The sequence below is a fragment of the Phaethon lepturus genome, unplaced genomic scaffold (assembly GCF_000687285.1).
Source record: "Phaethon lepturus isolate BGI_N335 unplaced genomic scaffold, ASM68728v1 scaffold4095, whole genome shotgun sequence".
Classification (NCBI taxonomy): Eukaryota; Metazoa; Chordata; class Aves; order Phaethontiformes; family Phaethontidae; genus Phaethon; species Phaethon lepturus.
The window spans coordinates 3,327-16,700 of NW_010542543.1; the positions used below are offsets into that span (position 1 = coordinate 3,327).

Sequence of the window (13,374 nt, forward strand, 5' to 3'; positions counted from 1 at the left end):
AATGCTGACCTGTGGCAACAACTGCATGTGTTAACAGGAACGCTTGTTTTTGACACAAACCCACCCTTCAGGTATAAGCAACTCCCTTAAGTTACAGGGAGATTAATTTCCCTTATCTATCATCAGATAAACATCTCCAGGCTAGCATTGTCAATCACTGCAGTATAACAAAGCCATTTAGACCATCTTTTCCAGAAGAATTGAACATGTGATGCTGGGTTCAAATAGCAATGAGTGCTAGAAAGGGTGACAACTGCGTGTAATATTTTTTATGTGCATGAATGTGTTTAGGATGATACCTGTCTTCATAATTCTGTGTGTGCAAACTTGGTATTTCCAGGTGTGCCAGAGATTCAGACAGACTTGAAAGCTTCAATGAACAGTTACTAATAGCTGCAGTGTGCAGAGCTTGTTCACTGGTTTTGCCCAGTCACACACAGAGCTAACACGTCACTATTCAAACTGATGTCTGTGTGCATACACCACTTCATCAAACTGCATAAGCTGTGACACAGCTAGTCTTAGTTACACTGCCTTTTTAAATCATTCAAATGTTGTAATTCATATATCACTAGAATTGTTCTACTGCTCATTTGTCCACAGATCATGTTTCATTAAAAGTGCTGATGAGCACCCAGGACTCTGAAGACAGCAGTTTTGTGCAAGATAAGAATGTGTCTTAAAGAAGCTGATGGAGGATAGAGCTCCAGAGTTCCTGGCAGACACTTACAGCAAAAGATGGCACCATAGTCTAGTCTGAAATTGTAAGTCTTAAGGAGGACTAGATGTCCTTGACTTTACAAGGCGTTATTGCACTGAGGGAACTTAATAGTGGGCTAGAGTCTTCTTTCAGGACCTGTGTAGATGTGTTTATTTCTGTTCAGTTACACTAATAGGACTACGGAGTAATGAGGTTTTCTCTACATGTGAGTGTGAACTAAATCCCTCTACATTAGAAGAAGTAATTTTTTTACCCTGGTGAACCTGAGATCTGTACCCATCATTTCTGAACTACTTTGTTTCTAGAACTGCTAGGAAATCCAGGCTGGTGTAAGCTTTACAGCATGACAAACTATGGGTTCCAAAGGAGTCTCCATTTTGAAAGCTTTGTGTTCCAAAAGATGCTAGTTATTTTGCAGAAGGCTGTTTGAAACCTGCAGTTGACATAGGTAATGAAATATGCAAAATACTTCATATGAAATACCCTTGCAAAGTCTTTTTTTTATCACTGCAGGGCCCTGTCAGTAGGGAACAGGTTACAAGTCAAGAGGCTAGGACACTAACACTGCATATTATGCCTTGAAATACATTACACAGTTCTAACTCCAATATTAAGTGCAAACATAACACTATACTTGGCAGATATAAGATTGATAACTGCTCCCGGGGGAGGAGAAATCAGTATTAGTGGATATTTTAGTGGACGAGTCTAGAGGGCTTAGATTTTGCCATTTCAAGAAGTGCAAGAACCTTATCTCTGGCTTCCATTTCCTTTCACCTTCATTACAGAGTCCTTGTAAGAAACACTAAATGCAGAAAGCAATCTTGCAAAGTATGTTTCTATTTCTAAGTAGCAGTGATCAACTCCTGTCTTTCTTTCCAATGTGACCCTGAGAGATGCAGGAGACGGATGTATTTAATTAGGAAATGGAGAGCTAATTTACATATGTAAATTTGATAACATTAGCTTACTGCGCTTATTTTCCACACGTACACACTGTTGAAATATATATGCCTAAATACTTAGAATGGCTATTCTGGTAAGTAGCCCTGTGTAGTCAGACTCTTAGATGTAAATTACTGTTGCAGAAGTTGATGAAATCACATCTAAACCTAAAAGAGAATAAAACAACAAGAACAAAATCAACACAAGGAACCCAATAACAATGCAAGTTGAGGTGTAGCAAAAGCACAAAGATGTTCAAAGTGCATGTGCGTTGGTAAAGATATGTATTTTCATCTGTGAAGCCAATATGAGAAGTTACGGTTAAATGTCCTCTAAGATATCTACTCCTTTGTTCTGTATCTGCGTAGTTAACAGAATACTTTCTATTTACAGTTGTAGCCGTTTATTCAGGTAGTGATGCATCATGTGCATCGCTAGTCATCACTTGTGCATCATCTAGTGCAGCCCAGAAGTGGATCTGTGACATTTGTTACTTCTTGAAGTTCATGTTTACTGAAACTGGAATTATACATAGAAATCAATCTCCCTAGATCCTGTGAATTCTGTGTGTCTGGAGATGCATACCCTTTACTCAAATGTAAGGGGTACAGGTAAAGATAACTTGTGTTATGTGTCATTAAGATTTAGATGTTGAAAACTGGTGTAAGAATAGCACTAATCAGTAAACTTAAGTCAGTAAACTATAAAATTGTTTGAAATAAATGGCAAAGGAGCAGACATGGGACAGTGGGGGCTGTTGATGTGTGGAAAGCAACAAATGATGCTTGAAGGAAATTGTCCTTTCAAAAAAGAAAAGTAAATTATTTGTAGGAATTTTGGTAAAAATCAGTAAGTATTTTAGATTTTCTTTTATAATACAACACAAGTTGTAAATTATGTTTTTCATGTCAAGCTCCTAGGTATTTGACAGTGGAATATTTGCACGGTGGGACCATATCAGCCTATGAAATCATTGCAAATGAGAGTCAAAAGAAGTGTTGCAACAAATTCAGTGTTGGCCTGTGAGTTAAAACATGTTCTAAAATTGTGATTGAACTTAAATGTAAATTGAAAATATTTTAGAAAAGACTTTTTTATTGAGGAGGTATAATTTGGAATGTTTTGATTACCTTCAGTTATTTTATCATCTTCATCTTCAGATACTTCCTTTTGGGTCACTTAGTTTTTTCATTACTTACCTATATTGTTTCTGACAGTCTTAGAAGCAGAAGCTTGAAACTGTCACATCCTTAAAAGACCCAACCAAAACTTACAGGACCATTTGTATTTACTGAGATTAAGTTTGTGCACGCCTTCTTTCATTATTGAAACTACAGCATACTAGTTACATTACTGTTTAATGTATCATTTAATTCTCTGCTGATTTCACCTCTTAGCAGGGGCAGCTTAGATGAATTTAGATGATAAATTCATTTGGACAAATGTATACCTTGCTTTCAAAATGAGGTTGTATCCCATTTTTTTCTGTAATTCTACACCCCAGAAAGTAGCAATCTGTGTGGTTTCTACCCTGAGAGACAAACATTGCCTTTTTCCCTGCAGATAGTTGCTACTCCCCTTTGGTGGGAGAACATACTCTGTTTGTAACACCAGCAATATCATAAATCTCTAATGGTATCTTAGAGTTTGTTAGGACATGCAAATGCTGGCATTTTGTGAAGATGCAGAGAGCTTTTTCAAATATCATTGAATAACCAAAACTACTGAAAAAAGCTCAGAATTTTGCATGGTGAGGGTATTTGTTCTGAACTGTATCTCTCAGGTGCTATAAATAATAACTATTTTCATAATAGATGACTTGCAGTCTGTAAAAGCAGGTCATTCCAATTACTACCTTCTTTCTCTTCCTGCTGCTTCAATGGCAGGAGACTTTTAACAACCAACAGCATTGCAGACTTTTTTTAGGTGGAGGTGAATACTTTATGGATGTGAGATAAGGGGAAGGCTCCATTGGAGTATAACAAGCTTTGGATCCTTTTGGAAGGCAGGATTCAAAAAGATGAGTTGGGCTAAACCAACAGTAACTAGTTTTTTTTTCTTTTTTCTTTTTTTTTTTGGCAGGCAGATACTTACCTAATTTCAGTCTTTAAAGAATGGTTTATTTTTGTAGCCCCATTCCTGCCTCCCACCAGCTTGCCAGGACCACAGCTTTACTTCACATGTGTAGAATGACAGTTGTAAGTGAATGGTAAGGGGACAGGGAGACAAGGAGTTGAGAAGTTTCTTCTTTGGTTGGGAAAAGTACGGGGGAGCAGAACAGTCCAGTGAACCTACTCACTAAAAAAAATTCCTGCTGGTCTTCAAAAATTGGGTTGTTACAAACAGTCTGTGGGTTGTCAGTTGACAGTTGTGTGCAGCTGTGGTGACAACACACAAAGACCAGAAGCTTTTCCACACAACCACTCTGGAGACCTATTTTTACAGTTCTGCTATTGAGTAGCTACCTACTCGAAAGGCAGGGAGCTGGATCTCCCTGGATGCGTTCCATGTGTTTCTCAATCAGTAATGAAATTTTGCATCTCCTGGTGGCATCTTGAACTTGGCCAAAAATTGGGCTATTTAAAATACAGGCAGAATCCCAGAAAATAACATGGAAGGCAGACTATTGCAGGCCTGCTAATGGCAGTGAGAATCCTTATGGGCTTGAGGCTTCATTTTTTTCCACTCTTGCAAGATTTAGGTCATACTGTTTAGGTCAGGACACTTAGTAGCAAGCAAGGCATCTTGATTCAGCCTCTTTAAGAGAATGCTTGTTTTGCCAGAGATGTTATTTGAAGCATTCCTCTTTGATATGTAATACCGCTTTTGACTTTACTGTCAGTTCACTGAATTACACTTCCCTGTTTGGGTTTTGGGGTTTGTTTGTTTGTTTTAATACAGGTAAATAAAATATGCTTACTGTTTTTTTTTTCTAGCATCATCCAGAGATTCTTGGAAAGGGAATCCATTTTATTAATGAGGCAGTACACTTTTTTTCTGATGGTTCTACAGAGCCCTTTTTACTTTTAGAAAGAGAGACTTGCTGCTTCTTTCCTGTACCTTGGCTTTTTGAGTATGGCTAGATTTGTTTATTTTCTTTTCCAGAACATCTTCCATTTGGTACTCCCAACAGCATCTGTTCCCTCAGTCTCAATAACAGTGCATATTACCAGCCTGGGGCTTGGCTGTAGCTGTCTCCTTTAAGCAGAGCCTCCCTTCCCAGTACAGATCACTGCCACCATTCCATTACAGTGACCAAACCATTTACTCCTTAAGTTTGAGAACAGCAAGCCAGAGAGGTGGAATAATTTAAGTGGTTGGCTTGTTTCAGTCCTCTTCTAAACATGGAAATCGGAGCCTGCAAACATTCGTAAGACAAAACATTGGCACAGACTTGATAATTTCTGTGAAACTGCAGATGTGACTACTTTGTTACGAAACTGCTGGGAGCTTCATGAATTATTGTAGCAAATCCTGTGACTAGAAAGCATGTAATGGCTATTTTATTCTGCCGGTGATTGCTTCTGCACTTCAGAGCCCTTTAAAAATGACCCCGTAATTAAAATAGTTAACATTTTATTTTAAATTAGAGGATGACTTCTCACGTATTTACATGGTGCCTAAATTGCACTGACATACATGGGGAGTTGAGTGCACAAATGCTGTGAATTTTAGCCCGTTATTTATTGTCTTAAACCATGGTCTCAGACCATTAAGCACTCTGTTCTTTGTGGTAAATTACTGCAAGCATGTGCAACATTCTCCATGCTATGTATGTTTTATAACTTCTCTAGTTTCTTAATCAGGTTTTTTTTTTTTTTCCCTGAAGTAGGCACTGCCATTTGTTCTTAAATTTCATCTCTTTTGAGCTTTAAGCATCATATGCAACAGTGCATGTCCCGAATTTTTTAGGAAGAAACATTGTCTTTGTCCCTTTGAATTTCGTATGTGCTCTCTGGCATGCTAACCCCTCAAACTCCTGATTGGAAATACTGTAGATCTTGCTACTGTTTTGGCCACTTACCGCAGTTCTGCATGTTGCCAGTGGGCAGCAGATCACAAATGGATATTCAGTGCTTTAAAGTTTTGTAGCGATATTAGATAATGAGAGAACCGGCAATTAAGCAACAATGTTTTATCTGCAGTGTATTCTGTGCAGAACATTAGTTTTTCAGTCTGTTATCCTTGAATGGATTAGATTACATTATATTAGCTTGCATTAGATTAGAGAACTGTTGCTTTGTGTTAGTCCTAGACATGACTTTAATGTTTCATAAAGGATTTTTAACCCCAAAAATTGTGCGAGTGGTAAGATACTGATTCAGGTGTGGTGCTGGTTCCTGTGTTTGGGTGGAGGACATTACCTGTGTACCGAGGATTTAGAAAAAGATTCTCTTCTGCTTGGCAAGTTTGCTTAAAAGTCAGGTCTTGCTAACACTGTCTCTGACTTTACTGTGTTCTGATACAGCCTGCTAGCATTTATCTGGTGGCCTGGGATTTGTAAAGTCGTGCCTGTGAGATTGGAGTGCCTTCTCTTCCCAGTGTAATCAGCAAAGCTAGCTGGGAATAGTGTCTGCTCTCATTTGGGAATTTCCATTATTAAGACATCCCACTTACTCCCTTGGCTGTTGATACTGAACAGAAGTAGAAATTGAGAGCAGATCTCTAAGCTGATCTGCTGTCCTTGAAACCGGATGTTTATTCCAGTTTGGAATACAGAGTTTCCTATTTGTGTCTGCAAGCTTTTCTTCTGTAATTTTCTCAGCTGATACCAATCTCTGCTGCTCAGTGCATGGCTGTCATCCTTTCCATCTGTGTCTGTCACCTCCTCAGCCCATATGTCATCTCCTCTATGTATTTCTCTGTCACAAAGAGCTGAGTAACCTTCTGCCACACAGGCTTTAAACCAAGGAAGTGCAAACTGCCCTCCTTGTCCACCACATCCTCTCAGATTAGCAGCTTCTGTTTGATGTTGTCCAAGTATGAAAGAAGCAGCTTTTCCTTGGAAGCTATAGAATCCCTTGTTTGTAAGGGACTTTATCATAGTCTGAAATGAGCTGATGGCCATCACTACAGGATACATAAAAGAATAATTTGCTTCTGGTTTTTGTTCCTGTTTTGCAACTGATTGCTATAGGCATCATGTGCTCTGATTCTGAGAACACAGTGGGTATTTGGAAATACCATCTTGACACCAGTATTGGTCCTGGAAAATGACAGATTAATCCATGCAGCCATTTCTAGGCCAGTTCCTGAAATACTGAACTTAAGCATTGCATCTACCTGCTTGTGATTGCCAACATTCTTTGGTGCTGCATGATTTTAGGAGCTGATGCTTCATAAGTTACCAGACCTAGAGATGAGCAGAAATCTGAGATCCTGCTAATACGTCAGACTAGATAAAACCTTGCTTGCTAGTCATAGTGATTTACATGATAGTGGTCCTTTGTCCTAGGGAAGCATTTTTTTCCCCTGTTGTTCAAGAACTGGTCTCAGACCTTAGATCAGTGTAAATTTTAAAGCTCCTCTGCTGTGCTAATCTCTTATTGCATCATTTTGGAGCTGTTAGTTGATGATAATTCTGAATGGTTAACCCATTTTGTTTGAGGATTTCTAAACATTTTTCTGGCAGACTGTTTCTGAGTGACACTGGCTGATGTGTGGGGAGTGGTTTTGGGGAAGCAAACGGATTGGAAGGCAAAAGAAGCTGTTTCTCTCTTGCGTCTTTTGTGTGCAGTGATGCCATGAAAAGCAAGGGCTGGAAAGGGTGAGAGAGTGATTGTTCCTATCCTATTCCTATCCCTCTGCACCTGCCAGGCATTCACATCTGAAGAGTATGATGCAGAAGCAGAGCCTCATCTGCTGATGTTCCCCTTTGCTTGATTCCTTAAAGAAGGCGCCTTACATAAATTGCTTTGCTGACCTCTGTTTTTGTGTATATGCCATATCATATCTGTGGGTGTGGTGTTAACTGCTGGACAGAAAAGGAAAAGTGAGAAACCAAGTCAGTGCTAGAGCTGGAGAAACTAAGCACCCCCTTTAGTTGTATGTAAGTCATTATTTCTAAGAAAGGCTTAGCATCTTCACAAAACTTGGGCCAAGATAACTTCAGAAGTTACCCCAAAATGAAGCTTAATTTCTCTTTGTGTTGAACTTAATGGCAGAAACACCCCAGATGGCAGAGGGAACAAGATCAGATTGTATGGTGATAGCTTGCAGGCTGTGAAATTTCAAGGCCTGTCCACACAAGCGTAGGTATTTTTTCTGTCTGAAAGGATCCTGATACTCTGCTGCAGGGCAAAAGCTGCTATTCTGTTTTGACTTCAAGTGGTATCTAGGGAGAGGAAAACAGTATTGGCAGCAGCAGCTTCTGCTTTGAACATTATGTCTGTATATTCCCTAGAGAACTCATTAATTTTTAAGGTTGTGGCAGCAATAGGCTAAATGGATACAGTAGTGATACACTGATGGTTTGAGATGCTGTGTTCATCCTTCTGGGATAACCAGTTCTGCTCTCTTCAGTCGTGTGTGGCACCTCAAGATCAATGGGGCAATTTAATCTGAGAAGGCGGCTAGTCAGCAAACAGGAAGATACAATTTGGTACAATGGTGGAAACAAGAAAACTGTTCTCTTTCTAAAAGCGTTGTCTACTCTCTGATTGAATCCTTCTTAAGATCTACTTACCATGCTAGTAGACTCATGCAAGAAGGGCAGGCTCACCGTGGTTTATGCTGGAGTGACAACAGTGTGTGAAAGGCAAGGTTCTGAGTTACAGTATGATTTCTAATCATTAATTGCTAGTCAGGATGAGTGTCTTGAGTGTTGACTTACATGGTCTTAATGTTGTGAATGGATAAGCTTTTCAAACCTGGAGGCATTAAAGGTGGTCCTATTTCATGTACATGTATATATGGCCCTTTTGTAGCTTGTAGTGTCCAAACAATTGATACAATTAAGTAAAATTAAGGCAATACTGTCTTAATGTGGGAAGTCTTATATCAGATGGGGGGCACTCCTGAGTCCTGACCTAGGACCTGAGTTGTTATACCCAGCTTCCTCTCTAAGAAAAGCTGTAACAGATTGCCGTTGCCTTTTGAGCTATAGCCCTGAACTGTACAAGAAACATACTGTTTTTTTAATGGGTAGATACTTCAAAGGGGTAGTAATCAATGCTGAGCCAGCAAAGCCCTGATACCGTTTTGCTGTCATTGGACACACAGCCACAATGCACGGGGCAGGATAAAAGGGGGATCTTCCCGTACCTTACTGACAGTTGGCTGGGGTTCACAAGTTGGACAGATGTGGTTGCAGCCAAGGCCTGAGGCACTCCGAAAGCTGGTTTTGGGCACACGTCCACCTCTGTGAAGGTAACAGAAATATTGAAGGACACAGTGGGATATCACAGGACATTTAAGGTCACTAGTGCTTGGACCTCAGGACAATGAAGGATGGAAGCAGTCAGCAGATGGGCCTCCATTTGGTACTGAAACCACTTACTGGCTTTACTTTGATATTGCCATCCTTACTTTTAACCTTACTAGTACTGAGGCCACTTACTGCAGACTTGGATGGTCATGAAGTGCCTCTCTGTGCTTTGTTCCCTCTCCTAACGCTGTCTAATGCTGCTTCCCCTCCCCACTACTGCAATCCATTTCCAAGAATTAGAATGCAGAGGTATTCACTCTGCTCCAGCTGGTGGGGTTGGAAGCTGCAGGAGCTCCAAATTTGATACTGTATATTTTCTAATTAAAGAAACAATGCCACGATACTGTGAAATACACCACATAGAAACATCAAGGGGAGAGTAATGCTCCATCTAATGCAAAGTATGTTGTGTCCCATAAAGCTCTTAGATATGCTGTGTATTTCATCATATTTGGAAGTTTGTAGTGCTTATCTTCCTGACCCTGGACTGTAGATGTCATCAGCCCTGTGATGGAAGCAGGATCAAGCTCCCTAAACCAAGAATAATGGAGCAAGTATGGATGGACTGTGATCCAGACCCCAGAAGCAGCTACGTGCTTTAATGCCCATTGATATAGATGAGTACTTAGACACTGGTAGTCCCTCATTCTTTGAGGGGATGCTAACCACCCGTATGTCCCACTGAGATTAGAGTCAAAGGCATTTACCACCTCCGGGATTCAGTCTTAAATGCCTGCCAAAATGTTCTCTGCTTTTGGAACTTGAAATGTTTCCAAGCCTTTTTTTTTTTTTTTTCCTTCTTCAAATGGAAATATAAAATCCAGTCAACTCCAATGCTAACACTTTCTCCCCACCTCCCTCACAGAGTCTATCTTCCTGGACTGGAACCCTGTATATCATGTTTCAGTAAGTTTCAGGGTTGTTTTGCTAACATATAACTAGGGATATGTAATGTAAATGCTGACACAACCTTAACTAGCCTTGCAAGTGTGACACTATTCATTAAGGACTCTGTAGGGTGCAGTATGCTCCTTGGTGGATTAGCTTCCTGGAAATTTAATGTCAGTTTGCAAATTGGCATCCAATTTTGGTTTTAGTCTATCTCTTGATAATATGCAAAGCAATTTTGATTCTGATAATGTGAGAGATTCTGTTTTACTTTGTTTTACTTTCATGCTGTACTTTAGTCAGGAGGATGAGTCAGCTGGGGAGATCCTTCAGAAATGGTACAAAGACAGATTGCTTTGTGCCCAGTTAGTCTTCTAGAAATTAAGAGGATATTCATGCCCAGCCCTCAGTAACCAGCGGAATTCTTATCTCACCTGTTGGTGAAGCTCAGTTACGTTCAGAAAAGCTACCTGAGATTTATGTGTAATTCTAGCTTTATTTCTGCTCAGTAATTTTATAGAGATTGAGATAAGCATTATAGGGTGCTGTGGATTTACTTAGTTTTTGGTACATCTGCAGGTGAGATTATTTTGCTTCATCTCACGTTCTAAAATGTTTTTATTTGTGGGATGCTACTTACAGGTTATCCATATAATATCACTATGCAATAACTTTTTAAACAACTTAATGTGTGGACATACTCATTCTGGAATAGCTGTTCTTAAAATACTCATCCTACTATACTGTGACATAATTTGTATCTGTAGACAACTTCCTAATTTTAATAGTTTTGGTGAGGTCTAATTGTAAGAACCAAACTGGCCTTTGTACAAGAAATTCTTTTGTGTAGAATTGCTTAGCTAAAATGTTACCTTTAAAAAAGATTAGCGTTTATTTAGCTATTATATACTACCTTTCAGAGTGTGCCACCTTAAAATTTACCATTTTGTTTTCAAGCTGTTGGTTGCCGTATACTTTCCGGCCTCTTCATTTAAATACTTAAGTGAGAACTAATCTTTCTTGTAAAAACCTGGCTGTGTGTTTTGTTTTTTTTTTTTAAAGAGAGAGTAAATGAATTAGTGGGTCCTTTAAAATGCTTCACTCTAAAATGACTGTCCCTTTTCAAGCAATTTTATAGATTAAAAATACACATACCTCCCAAAAATAGCTTACTTTTTTGGAAATCTTAGAGTACTACCGAAGAAAAAAGCTTATTTACTGATGACACATATTCTTCTGTGTATTCTACTGTGGGTTTACTGACTTGTGGATGTACTTGACTTACGCTGTTTGAACTCTACAAATGCTGGGAGCTATGAAAATTTTGGCTACCTTTACTCATGCCATATGCTTTGCTAGTATGATGCTTGCTCATGAGCTGATCAGGCTGTTTTGATGGAGACTCAATGCTGACACTAATATTTAATGGCAAAACAGTCTTCAGAGCACCATTGGGCATGAGAGCAGGAAAAAATATTCCAAAATGAAATACAGCTCTGAAATACATCCTTATGAATGCATGAAGACTGTATTCTGAGCTTGCTGGATCATCTTGAGTAACCCTATCAAGCCCAGTTACGGCATGAAACAAAGGAATGGTAAGCAGATTCTGGGCTCCTTCAGATAACCAGTTCCTGCAAAGGATAAAACTAGGTGAGGCAGTTAGGACCTGCAGTGCAAACAGTCATCAGTGGAATGAGCGCAGGAATGTGTCTACTTCTTTCCAAGTTAGGCTGGTATGGGGAGATTTATAGTTTGCTTAAAAAAATCCCCACATGAATGAGTTTGATGCAAATTCTTAATGTGAACTTAAACCATCTAGCAAAAGTGTTTCTAAATATCTCTCTAATGTTTCCACAAACCATTTGACAAGCTCTTGTCAATATCTTGACAATATCTTTAATTCAGAATTACAGCACTTGCATTTGTGTGTTGGCTGTGATGTGTTCCTGCTCTGTGTTACTTAGGACCTGTGTTCTGGTTCACCCACAAAGATACAAACATTTCCTTACCTGAATCTACTTAGAATTTCATGAGCAGTGCTGCACTACTTGGATTGAGATTCATGTGGGTGGGAAGGGGCATTATATTATTTTAATCCAGCAGTTATCTTAAGGGGTAAAGGAAGGGGGAAATGATGGCTGTGCAGAGATGGAATGCAGAACTGAGCGGAGTTGGTAGAAGGGCGAAGGGCTGGGTGGCAAGACAATAACTCCTTTTTCATATCAAATTTCTTTGATGCAGCTGCAGTGTATATCACATGGGGCTGTGCTAATGGCCAGGAGGTGTTTACCACCTCTTTACCCTCTTAGAAAGATGACCTTGAAAGTCTTAGATGGATTTTGGTAGGGTTGTGAGACTGGACTCAAAACTGCACTCTCTGAATCTGGTATTCTTAATACTCATAAGAGTCCTCAGCAGAAGAATATAGTAATTTTGATGCTTGCTGTTGTGCTTCATGAAATCCAGTGAGAGGGGATTATCCTTGCTGCCCAAAGACTGAGAGCTGAGGAGGGTATTGTGACCACTGGTAGTGGCTGGCTCTGTATCAGGGTTTTTGTCTGTTGTGTGGGAGGGTTAGGTTTCATTAGAGCGGAGAATTTAATTTCCCCATTTCACTGAGGTTGGATTTTTACAGAAATGTAACTCTGTGTACCTTGCAGAATCTGCAGGAGAGCAGAGCTGATTTGTGTTGAGACAGATCTCCCACACGGCTGTGAAAACAAGTGCACAAATTCAGAGTAGCTGGGTGTAAATCTGAAGTAACTGTCATGGAGATTGATGTTCTCTCTAGGAGTTAATCTAGATTTACATCAGGGTAACTGTGACCAGAATCTCTCAGGATTAATCTTTGCTAGACTTTAGTAGCTCACTAAATTAATTGCTAATTAACTTGAGATGGTTGATTATTGTGAATGCTTCCCACATATTTCTTCTGTCTTACCATCATAGAATTTAAAGACAGAGCTCCACTAGATCAGACCAGATTTTGCCTATTCTAAACTCCTTCTTGTCAAAAGCTGTTCCCTTCAGCTAGATGCTAACACACTGAGTGTAGTCAGCAGACATTACACCAAAGCACTGCAGTCCTCAGGAATCCAAACTTGTGCACATCTGGGGTAAAAACAGTAGAGACATTGCAGCCCATATTGCTGAAGGCACTTAAAATAAGGAAGGGGTTAGAAGAGGCCCTGCAAGGCAGTCCCAGACTGCCTTTTAAGGCTGGCTTTGCCAGTTTCCACAGTGGAGCAGGGGGCAGTGTGAGACTTCTCTTGACATAAATATAGTAGTCAGTGTTAAGAGGGTTCACCATTGAGATACCTAAGAAACAGTGTGAGCTATCTCCCCTCAAAGCACTTCCCTTGTGTGTCAGAAAGCAATTGAATTGGTGCTT

At 39.7% G+C, this 13,374-nt stretch overlaps 1 protein-coding gene across 1 annotated transcript in view; it reads left to right on the top strand.

Annotated features, from left to right (window-relative positions):
* Nucleotides 1-603: 603 nt before the first annotated feature.
* PTPN5 (protein tyrosine phosphatase, non-receptor type 5 (striatum-enriched)) overlaps nt 604-13,374 on the top strand; it is a gene marked incomplete at its 3' end in the record, with an annotated part of 75,558 nt that continues 62,787 nt past the window's right edge. Inside the window, exon 1 of the mRNA XM_010288056.1 lies at nt 604-764. The remainder of the gene's footprint in view (nt 765-13,374) is intronic.